Source organism: Suricata suricatta, chromosome 4 (genome assembly GCF_006229205.1).
Source record: "Suricata suricatta isolate VVHF042 chromosome 4, meerkat_22Aug2017_6uvM2_HiC, whole genome shotgun sequence".
NCBI lineage: Eukaryota > Metazoa > Chordata > Mammalia > Carnivora > Herpestidae > Suricata > Suricata suricatta.
In genome coordinates, this window is record NC_043703.1 from 151,412,534 (window position 1) to 151,424,168 (window position 11,635).

The 11,635-nt window shown below is 37.0% G+C and overlaps 1 long non-coding RNA gene across 1 annotated transcript; it reads left to right on the forward strand.

Annotated features, from left to right (window-relative positions):
* The first annotated feature begins 303 nt into the window (after nt 1–303).
* Nucleotides 304–11,370, forward strand: LOC115289174. Its single transcript, XR_003907437.1, has 3 exons — nt 304–485; nt 10,480–10,552; nt 11,177–11,370. It is a non-coding gene; the product is annotated as an uncharacterized LOC115289174 (long non-coding RNA).
* Nucleotides 11,371–11,635: the final 265 nt, after the last annotated feature.

An 11,635-nucleotide genomic window follows, 5' to 3' on the forward strand; every position in this document is an offset into this window, starting at 1 on the left:
ATTTACAAACGTGGTTCTTAGATAAAGGATACATGAATGATAATTGCATCAAGCGAGGGACAAAGAGCTCTTTACTATAACATTCACCTCCATTTACTATTTCTAAGTAGTTGGGACCCATGACCTTGAGCCAGGGCACTAAGGTTTGCATTGTTTTTAAGTGGATTACCTACCATACATGAGGGCACCTAGCTGTTCTTAGCCATGGAGCTTGGCATCCCCATTCAGAAGATTTCTTAGATGTCCTCAGTTTTTAGACTGAAAAGTAAAAATAACTTGCTCTTTTTTCTCTCTAGAATGAACGAACACCAGCAAGGAGGACACAAAACAGAAAGGGGCATGTTTCTTTGACACGTCTCTGGGACATCTATAACTTGAAAACACAGTATATGAACAAGACCTGTTGTGAGAAATAAAATGGGAATGATGGTCAGAGGGGACCCCAAGAAAAGGATCTGTCTTTAAAGATGTGGGGTCAGAACCAGGTGAGTACGATGACTCTGTATTTGGATGATTAAAAAGAAGTGTGTGTACACTCACGGCAGGAGCCTCTCTGAATCCAGTCTGTATGAAACAGCAGGCGAACTAGAGCAGAGGAACGAATAAGTACCATTTCTGAAGAAGTAGATGGTGGTGGAGAAAGAATGGGAATCAAATAGCCCCGAGGCCTACAACAGGATTACATCATCTCCCTCTACACGCCCCACCCCCGAACACACACACACACACACACACACACACACACACACACACACTCTCACTCACTCACTCACTCACTCACTCACTCACTCACTCACACTCACACACCTGCAGCGTGTAACGTCATGTAGTTTTTCCGTAAGCGGAAGAGCTTTCCTCTCTCCTGGCTCTGGCTTCCACCTACAGGGCAGTGTTGATGAGTAAGTTTCCGTAGACAGACTTTGAAGATCCCTGCTTGCTTGCTATGCAAATTTCTTCCAGCCACAGCTTCCTCCCACTGATCGCCTGTCCACAAAATCTGTTCAGAAATGCCTTGTCTAGGAAGAATTGTCTCCATTCAAAGACAATAATAATAATAAAAAAGAAATGTACTGCTAGTATTTATGGTATTAATAGCTTTTATGGTATTAGTATTATGGTATTGTTTTTAAATAATAAAATAATATCCAATCTTTGGAACTTGTTTGTTTAGTGAGAAATTCAACAAGACAAATGGAAGACAGTTGGAGAACCACATGAGAAAAAGTATACTGTAAAGCAGCATAAGGTTTTACCAAAAATTGCCCACAAGGTTAACACATTTAAAGGAAATACGTCCTGTGTGAGGAAAGAGCCGAATGTGGAGCTAGTGGGGATGAACGGATAAAGGATTAGAATCTTCACACTGGCAGAGGACAAGAAAGAATTATAAGGGGAAAAAAAGAAAAAAAAATCAGAAGGAATCAGAAAAAAAAGAAACAGATACTACAAAAAAATTATATAAGGAAAGCAGGTTTGGGAACAGTGAGCAAAACTTCAGAGTTTAGAGGATTAACACAAAGATGATAGATACGAGATACATATGAAGAAGTGCCAATATATTTATAATTGGCGTTCCTGATAAAAGGTACAGGACAAATGGAAGAGAAAGAAAATATTCAAATATACGCTTGGGAAAGATTTTCTGAGATTTAGAAATAGCTTAACCTTCTTATTTAACAGGCACATCATGTCTCAGGAGAAAAATAATTCAGATCAATCAACATGAATATATACCCTACTATGTTAATGGTTTAGAGCACATAAAAATATTCCCAGAGACATGCCCAGTAAAACAAACCAAATAACCTATAATTTGGCAAAAACAAAAATTTGGCATTCATGTTGGCCATCCAGCTTCTGAATGCCTACTGTATCTAGACAATTCTTTCCTGAGTTATCAGTCTTAGTGAAGTGCAGGGACCAATCCTAATTTGAGTAGCAAAAATGCTACATTCTCCCTTTCCCAGCCCCCCTCAGAGTTAGAGCACAGGGTCCTAATGTGGGATTCACCAATCTGTCACTCATGTCCTATTTTGACACCGGAGCCAGAAATGTGAGGAGAAAGAGGTGAGGGAAGTCTCTATCCTTGGCATTGACAGGAAATGGTGGCTAGAAGGTCAAGTTTCTGGCACTGATGCTTGAATGAAGTTTAGAAGTAGAAGTGGTGAAAACTGTAGTGTCAACTACTTGTTAGTGGCAGCAAACTTCTGTTTGTCTTAATTTGTTATTTTTGATCTTCAGGTGTCGATTTGAGCTAATTATGGGTCTTAGTTTATTTGCTTTATGAGGATTCTTTCAAAGATGGTCACTTTTGTTTTAATTATGCATTCATTCCCTTTATATTCCAAATTTCCCTTTCACGTTATAAGTAACATTTCCCCCCCCAGTCCTTCCCCCCATTCCCAGGCTGCCACTGGTATAAGTTCTGTAATTATAGCTTGTATTTTTTAAATTTCGAAGACACAGAACCACACTGTAATACGTTTTTTTTAAAACCTGACTTTTCACAAAGCATTGTTATTTTTTAAATCTTTATTTTTGAGAGAGAGAGACAGAGAGAGAGAGAGAGAGAGAGAGAGAGAGAGAGAGAGAGAGAGGGCGCCAATGGGGGAGGGGCAGAGGATCTTAAGTGGGCTCAGTACTGACAGCAGAGAGCTCAATGCAGGATTGATCTCAGGAACCCTGAGATCAGGACTTAAGCTGAAGTCAGACACTTAACCAACTGAGCCACCCAGGCTTCTCACAAAGCATTATAATTTTAAAATTCATCTATATCATATGTATTTAATAATGCATTATATTGATAAGTAGTGATTTTAAAAATTTTAATGTTTTTTAAAATTTATTATTGAGACTGAAACAGAGCATGAGTGGGGGAGGGGCAGAGAGAGAGGGAGACACAGAATCTGAAGCAGGCTCCAGGCTCTGAGCTGTCAGCACAGGGCCTGATGCGGGACTTGAACCCATGAACTGTGAGATCATGACCTGAGCCGAAGCTGGAAGCTTAACCGACTGAGCCACCCAGGTGCTCCTGAGTAGTGATTTATTATATGACATACTACAATTTGATTATCTATTAATCTATTGATGGCCATTTGGGTTGTTTACAGATATGGGCTATTAAAATAGAAGTTGCTATGAATATCCATATACAAGTCTTTCTATAGTCATAGTTTTTCAATCCTCACAGGTTCAAACATAGAAATGGGATGACTGACTCATATAGCAGGTGTCAAGCTAACGTTTTAGGAAATGCCAAACTGTTTACCCATGGTTGTACCACTATACACTTTTATCAATAGTGTAGGGAGTTTCAGTTTCTGTATATTCTGGCCAACACTTGAAATATTCTTTTTACTTTCAACTATCCCAGTAGGCAGGTAAAATCATCTCATTATGATTCAATTAGCATTTCCCTAATAATTAATGACATTAATGATCCTTTCATTTACAAATGGGGTATTCCTGTATTTATTTGTTCAAATCCTCTGCTAATTTTCAAAAATTGAGTTATTGTTTTCTTCTTAATAGATTTGAGAATTTTAATACATACATTCTGGATACAAATTTTTACCAGCTATGCGACTGGCAAATATTTCTCTCTCAAACTGGTTTATCTTTTTCATTCTGCAATTTTCAAAAAGCACAAATTTTTAATTTTGAAGCTTAACTTATGATATTTTTCATTGATAGACTATGTTCTTATTGCTGTATTTAAGAAGTCATTGTCTAACCCAAGGATACACAGAATTTCTTTTCTGTTTTCTTCTAGAAGTTTTATAGTCTTAGGTTTTACATAAATCTAAAATCCATTTTGAGTTGATTATTAATTGTAGAAAATATAAATTGAAGTTCATCTTGCTTTTTTGTATATGGATATCCAATGAATCTTGCACCATTTTTTAAGAATCAGAGAGAAAGAGAAAGACTATCCTTTTTAGACTAAATTGCATTTGCACTTTTATGGGAAAAAGTCACTAATAAATGGTGTGATTCCATTTCTGGACTCTCTACTCTGGCCAATTGATATATTTGTTTATCTTTAGGCCACAGTACTTTGATTAAAGTAATTAAATTTTTTTAATGTTTTTTATTTTTGAGAGACAGAGACACAACATGAGTGTGGGTGGGGCAGAGAGAGAGGGAGACACAGAATGCAAAGCAGGCTCCAGGCTCTGAGCTGTCAGCACAGAGCTACAGGCAGAGTTGACCTCATGAACGGTGAGATCATGACTTGAGCTGAAGTTGGACACTTAACCAACTGAGCCTTCCACATGGCTCTAAAGTAATTTTTAATAGGTCTTGAAATCAGATAGTATCAGTCCTTCAACTTAGGTTCTTGTTCAAAGGTATTCACTACTTTGAATTTATGTGAGTTTCAGAATTAGCCTGCCAGCTTTACAGAAATGTTCACTGAAATTTTGACTGTGTTTCTGTTGAAATTGTAGATTAATTTTGGGAACACTGACATTTTAGCAAATTTGTATCTTTTGATCATCAACTCAGTCAGTATATCACACCTTTTATTTAGGTCCTAAGTTCAGTTATTGGTGTTCTTTTAGGTCTTCGTGTACATGGCATATTTTTTTAAAAAAACATTTAGGCTTATTTATTTATTTTGAGAAAGAGAGAGAGAGAATGCATGCCGGAGCAGAGGGAAGGAGGGGCAGAGAGAGGGAGAGAGAGAATCTCAAGCAAGGTTCCACACTGACAGCACGGAGTCCAACTCAGGGCTCAGTCTCACAAACTGAAAGACCATAACCTGAGCCGAAATCAAGAGTTGGACGCTTAACCGACTGAGCCACCCAGTTGCCCCATCTTTTGTGAAATTTATCTCTAAGTATTTCATGTTTCTCATGCTTGTTGTAAATGGCATTATTTTTAACTTCAGTATTTTTATTGTCAATTGCTAGTATATAGAAGTACAAGTGATATTTGTATACTGATCTTGTGTCTTACAACTTTGTTGAATTCACGTATCAGTTGTGGTAGGTTTTTGTAAATTCCATAGGATTTTTATAAAAATAATCATGTTGTCTATGAATAAAACTGATTTTACTTTTTCCTTCCTAATCTGGATGCTTGCTTTGTTTGTTCAGCTGGCTAGAAACTCCAGTTGAATAGCAAGAAAGAGAATAGACATTCTTGTCTTTTTCTTGATATTAGCAAAATAGCACTGAGCCTTTCCCTACTTAGAATGATGTTAACTGTTTCTCAGAGGCCTTTATCAGGTTGAAGTTCTATTCTATCCATTGTTTGCTGAGAAGTTTGTTTGTTTAATCAGAAATAAATGTTGGATTTCATCAAAAACTTTCCCTGCATTCTTAACGAATGTGGATCTTCATTTGTAAACCACAAAATCCTTGTTTCAAGATGTCAAGTCCATTTGTCTCTTTTACAAAATTGCTGTATGTGTGAGCGTGTATGTGTATGTGTGTGTAATTTTAATCTAATCTGAATGGTTCTGTCTTTAATTTAGTGAGATTAACCAATTTTCAATTAGTGCACATTCTGTTCTCTTGGTCATTATTTTTTCCACATTATTTCATATTTCCAAATTTCTGTATTTTCTTTCCTGCATTCCTGAGATAATTAAAATTGTCTTCTCTGGCTTAAGAAAATCATACATTCTATTTTTATTCTCATGGCTTAGATCATGACACCTACACATGTTGTATTATGCCTTTTTGTTGTTCCAATTTGCCAAATATCTATTTATTCTCCAAGAAGGAAGACAAGTCTCTTACCTTTTTTCAGCTTTCTTTGGCCTACAGCATAAACCGTTTCTTTAAATATCTGAAATGAAATCATAAAGGTAGTCTTTCAATTCAGTAAAGAATGATGTGCTTAAAAATGACACGGGCATAATTGTAAAGTTAAATCCCTATTACACTCTATCTAACAATACATTTTACATGGATTAGCAATCTAAGTGTAAAGCACATAAAACATAATTTCTTAAGCTTATTTATTTATTTGAGAGAGACAAAGACATCATGAGTGGGGGAGGGGCAGAGAGAGAGGAGGAGAGAGAGAATTGCAAGCAAGCTCCACGCTGACAGCTCAGCGCCCAACGTGGGGCTCAAACTCACGAAATTGGGAGCTCATGATCTGAGTGGAAACCAAGAGTCAGATGCTTAACCAACTGAGCCACCCAGTAGCCTCATAAAACCATAATTTTTAAACTAATAAACTAAATCATTTAGAAGAATATCGATATAATGTCAGGGTAGGGAATGCTTTTTTTTCTCTTTTCAGACGAACAGAAAACTAGAAACCATAAATGAAATCATGGTAGACTTCTTCAGTTCCATAATTTTTTTTTAAATGACCCACTTTATTTGCTGTATATTTTTGCCATGATTATTATATACTTAAAAAAATAAGACATTGATAATTATCTTTCTTTTATTCTTGCTGAGAAAAATACATGACTGCTTTTGCCACATGAAAAATCTTGCTTATTCCATCTATCACTTGAAAAATATCTTTTTTTTTTCTTGAAAACATATATTTTTTCTACCTAGGACATCCTCAGGAGGCCAGGTATCATGGTGGAATTTATTTTCTTTGTACTTATGAGCTAATTCCAATGTATCTTGTACCTCTTGTTTTCTTTGTCTCATTCAGTTTTTAAACCTTATTTTCTTGAGTGTGTTATCTAGAAATTTCCCGAGAATGGTGCATAGGAAAGTTTCTGTAGGTTTTTCTTTCTCACATATTCGATAACTTAGTTATGTATAGAATTCTAGATTCAAACTAATTTATGTTAAAAGTTTGGAAAGCATTCTTCCACTGCCATCAAGCTTTCATTATTGGTGATAAGTATTCCGATGCAAGCTTGATTTCATCCTCTAAAGTTACATGTTCTGTGATTTTACCTTTCAAGGGTCTTCTCTTTCTCTTTTGTGTTCTAAAATACTGGAGAAATAATGAAAGAATGTGTGTGTGTGTGTGTGTGTGTGTGTGTGTGTGTGTGTGTGTGTGTGTTTTACCTTGAGGTCATTTGGATGTTCCTTTGAACGACAAATCTTATCTTTCCACATCTCTGGTAAATTATTTTCTGTTGTTTATTTATTTAAATTCGTCTCCAATTTTTTGCCCCCTCTTTCTAGAATTTTATTAAATGTCACTTGTGTTAGTATTCTGTACAGGTTATCTATTCTGTCATATTTATCTTTTTTTTTCTTACTCCCTTCTGGTAAAAGTTATTAAGTTTTGCTCCTAGCCCTTTTACTGAACTTTAAATTGAATCAAACTATTTTTAATTTCCATGAGATCTTTCTTAGTTTTTTTAAGGCATTAGAAATAAATCTCAGTTTATTTGATGTGATGTTGTTCCAGAACTTCTCTCCAGCAATGCATTGAAAAGTAAATTGAAGGGAAAAAGAAAAGAAAAGCAAACAGTGTGAAGTTAATGGGATTTCATGTGTAGTACACGCTAAGAATTGTAAATGAATATTAAATTTCTCTGATTACAATAGTAACACATGTTCACTGTACAACATTAGAAAATGCAACCACTACCAAGAAATAACAGCCTAAAGCCATTTGGCTTCCTTTCAGTCTATATTTTTTTGCTTGTATCTTGTGCTTTAATTATTTTTAACAATTATGTAAGTCTTGTTTCCTGTTTTATGACCCATTTTTCTTACCTAATATTCCTTATAATACTTTATTTCTAACATTAAATAAATATTCTTGGAAAGCATGGTTTTAAACTAACTTTACACCAGACACTATAATGTGTTCATTCCTCATAATTTTTCATTTTCCCTTTTGTTATCACAGACTATTATTGACTCAGAGAGGCAACAATCTTTCTGAATCTAATCTTTGTGACTTAAAAAAAAAGTTTAGTTATGTTCCATGAATTAATTGATCTTGAAATTTAAAAAGATCTTCATTAGTGCTATTTAATTTGCTCATATTTCTGGTAAAAATCTTTGTTTTCTATTATATTTATGTATGAACAACACTGTTGATTTTAGAGGTGGTTGCAGGGATGTTCAGATGAGTCTTCTTAATGAGTTCATTGGGAGCTCTATGTCTGGTGTACAAATTGTCAACTGGAAGGCTGTACTTTAAAGTCTGCAAGTAGAGGGAGATGGGCGTTACACTAGACATGATAGAAGCTTTCAAAGCCCCAGCCTTCCTCAAGAAATAAGTTTAGTACTGTCACAGGAGAGCACTCTTGCTGTTTTTGTTTTTTCCTGTTTTCTCTGCCAGGCAGCCAGTTGTGTGAGGGTGGGGGTGGAAGGAGGGAGAGCCAACAAGGCTGTTATCCCTCAAAACCACCTTTAATTAGTTCCTCTGTTTAGGGCCCCAATTTTGTACTTGCTAATTCTGCATAGACTCTCTCCCATGTTATTCCACAGGGATCAGATCTTTCTTCTTCTTTTGTTTAAATGTTTATTTTTGAGAGAGAGAGAGAGAGAGAGAGAGAGATTGAGAGACTGAGCAAGAGCAGCGGGGGGTTGGGGGGGCAGAGAGAGAGGGAGACACAGAATCTGAAAGAGGTTCCAGGTTCTGAGCTGTCTGCACAGAACCCAATGAGGGGCTTGAACTCACGAGCTGTGAGGTTATGACCTGAGCCATAGTAGGAGACTCAACTGACTGAGCTACCCAGGCACCCTGGGATTGGATCTTTCTTCCCTCTTTCTATGAGTTAACATGCTAGTGTGGAGAGGCAGAAAGCATATAAGGAAACAAATCAAGAAGCATTGTAATTTCAGACAGTGATTGTAATTATGAGAAAAATAAAATAGAGTGATAGATATGAGAAGAGACAGTGAGAGGTACTCTATCTTTTGCATCAAAAAATAAGATTCATTTTCAGAGTAAATATTTGGAAAGAAAAACATGGTGGTTCTGATTGCTTTCATCAATGTTATGTATCTTGCTCTTACTAGTAAGGATGGAAACCAAAGGCAAATATGCTTTATTCTTTGAGATCCACTGATTTGAACAGTTGTTTTTGAGACAGGACTTGAAATAAAGAATATCTTTATCTAGAAGTAACATGTCTTTGGCAGATGAAAGTGGCTCCATAATCACGATAAATAGGGGGAAAGGGAAAGAACATTTAAACTTGAACATAAAACCTTAAGTTCAATTAATGCAAATCATTCATGTCTGTATATAAAATAGGAGCTCTGTATACGTCCACAATCATAGTTTCTGGCACCATGGGCTTTTGAAAATAATAAAACTAAAACTGCATCACTTTTAAAATATCCTATAAAGCAGACTTCTTACCAAATTAGACTGACCTTTTCCCTTGTTAGTCCAAATCAGTGGGGTTTGACTAAATGCCTGGAAATACATAGAAAGGACCAGATGTCGAAAAGTCAGGAAACTAGCAAAACCCTAAATTTCACATAATTTCTGGCTCAACTGTGAACACTCAAGGCGGGCAGAAATCTTTCTGTAAGTATCTGAAGAAAGAGCCTGCTGAGAGGTTAGGAGTGTTTAGAAAAGGCAGGTGGGAGGAGGAAAGACCAGAAGAAGGCAAGAGTTTCAGGTTAGGATACCAGCTCAAATGCAAGCAGCACATTGCTTGAACTGGGATTAAAAAGTACGTGCACTGTCCATTTCGTCCCTTCACCACTCTACCGCTACCTGATTCCTCCCCCTCTAGCTCTCACTGAAGCCTCCAGTCCTGCATAAACCAAAGTATTTTCCAATTTATGTTCCACGGAATCTGAGTTTCAGGGGGAATTAATTTGGGCTAAGTTGTTATAGGACACAGGAGCTCTGTTTGCAAGTAAGCTTGCAAAATTCTGTGATAAACTGATACACTCCATTTATTGCAGAATCTCTTAGAATCTTTAGTATGCTAACGTGCACCGTGAATCTCTAAGGCGAGCATAGTATAGGCACTGTTTTCCCAAAGGTATTTGGCCCTGAATATTTTTCGTTTGCAGAAGAGACTTTAAGGATTCAGCTATTGGGGCGTCTGGGTGGCTCAGTCAGTTGCACCTCTAACTCTTGCTTTCTGCTCAGGTCATGATCTCACAGTTTGTCAGTCTGAGCCCCACATTGGGCTTTGTGCTGACAGTGCGGAGCTTGCTTGGGATCTCTGTCTCCCTATCTCTCTACCCCTCTCCCGCTTGCAAACATGCCCCCTCCAAGAAATAAATAAACATTTTAAATACATACATACACACATACATATCCAGCTATCAAAGAAGCTAGAGACCCGAGATTAAGATGTAAAAAAGGAGAGTCTTAAACTCTAAGACTACAAGTCTTAGTCTATTTCATGTATTATAACATTTCAGTTAGTTCAGTACTTCTCAAAACATTCAGGACCTATGTATTGTTTGCCTGTTTAAGTTACTAAATCACCTTGATTCAGACTTTTACAACACGCAATAACATATAACCCAGAAAATGAGAAAGCAAAAACAAAATACAACTTATAAGAATATAGCTCATTACAATGTGAAATGTTACTGAACTTTCTTGTTTTCTCAGTTGCCAACCAGTAACAGAGCCTTTGCTTATTAGTACCAGTTCACACTCTGAGTAGCCTGGAGTTAGCAGATGCGTAAGTAAGCAGTATCTATACCATAAGCTGCTGTTCTGAGTTTGGATGAAATGGATTTTCTCAAGGCACTCCTCCACCCACCCCAGCCCCACTGATGAGTATGTGGGAATCACGGCAATGTCTCTGTGATGTGATATAGTTTTATCTGAAAATTGGAACCAACAGTGACCTCATGAGGCTATCACAAAATAAATACTTTCTCTTTCAATTTTCCCCTTTCCCCACACTCACAAAGCATCATAAAGGCATGTAGAAACCTCAGAGTTTGATGCAGGCTTTTTTTCTTCTATTTATTGTCCCAGGCATGGGATTCCCTCCCTGGCCACAGCAATAGATTATCTTGTCAGCATTGATTTCCAGGTCTCTAAATACCTTAGTGGGAATCAGTACTGGTTACATGATTTGGCCACCCTGAAAATAACTCTTTGCTAAATGTGAGCAGCTGGAGTTCAAAATTGCAGTCAGATATTTTCCCCCAAATATCTGTTATAGTGGCAGGGGGGTGTGGGGGTGTATATACATGCTCATAGGGGTATGAGTGTTTATGGATGTCTGTTTGGGGGGATACTTTGTAGGCCTATAACTCATGTTCTTAGACCTTCCTTTTTCTATTTCTTCTGTGAGCCTCTCTGCTGGAGCCTTTGGACGTCTCTGGGCTCACAGTTAGAGATCTAAGGCACTTGGTTCTCTTCTGCTCCAAATGCACATCTTCCAGAGGACCTATTACAATACTGTATCCTGTGCTCTTGATTGGATGAAACCATCAATAGAGTGTGATTTTTGACCCCCCCCCAATAAACCTGCTCCTCTGACTCTGACTCTTGTTTCTATTTGCTTTTAATTCAACTTATCTTCAGTTATGGATCTCAACTTGCATGCTACAGAAACAAGAGAAAGCAACTGATCTGCTAATGCTGTTTAATTGATGCCTTTCGGTGGAAGAATTTTAGTCTTTATACAACACCAGATAATGTTTTAAGTCAAAGAACCAAATGGCCTCCGGAGCTATGAAAAGGCAATTCCCGTACTCTCTCACTTTTGATTAGTTTGTTACTGGCAAGAAATCATGTTTATTAAGAAACT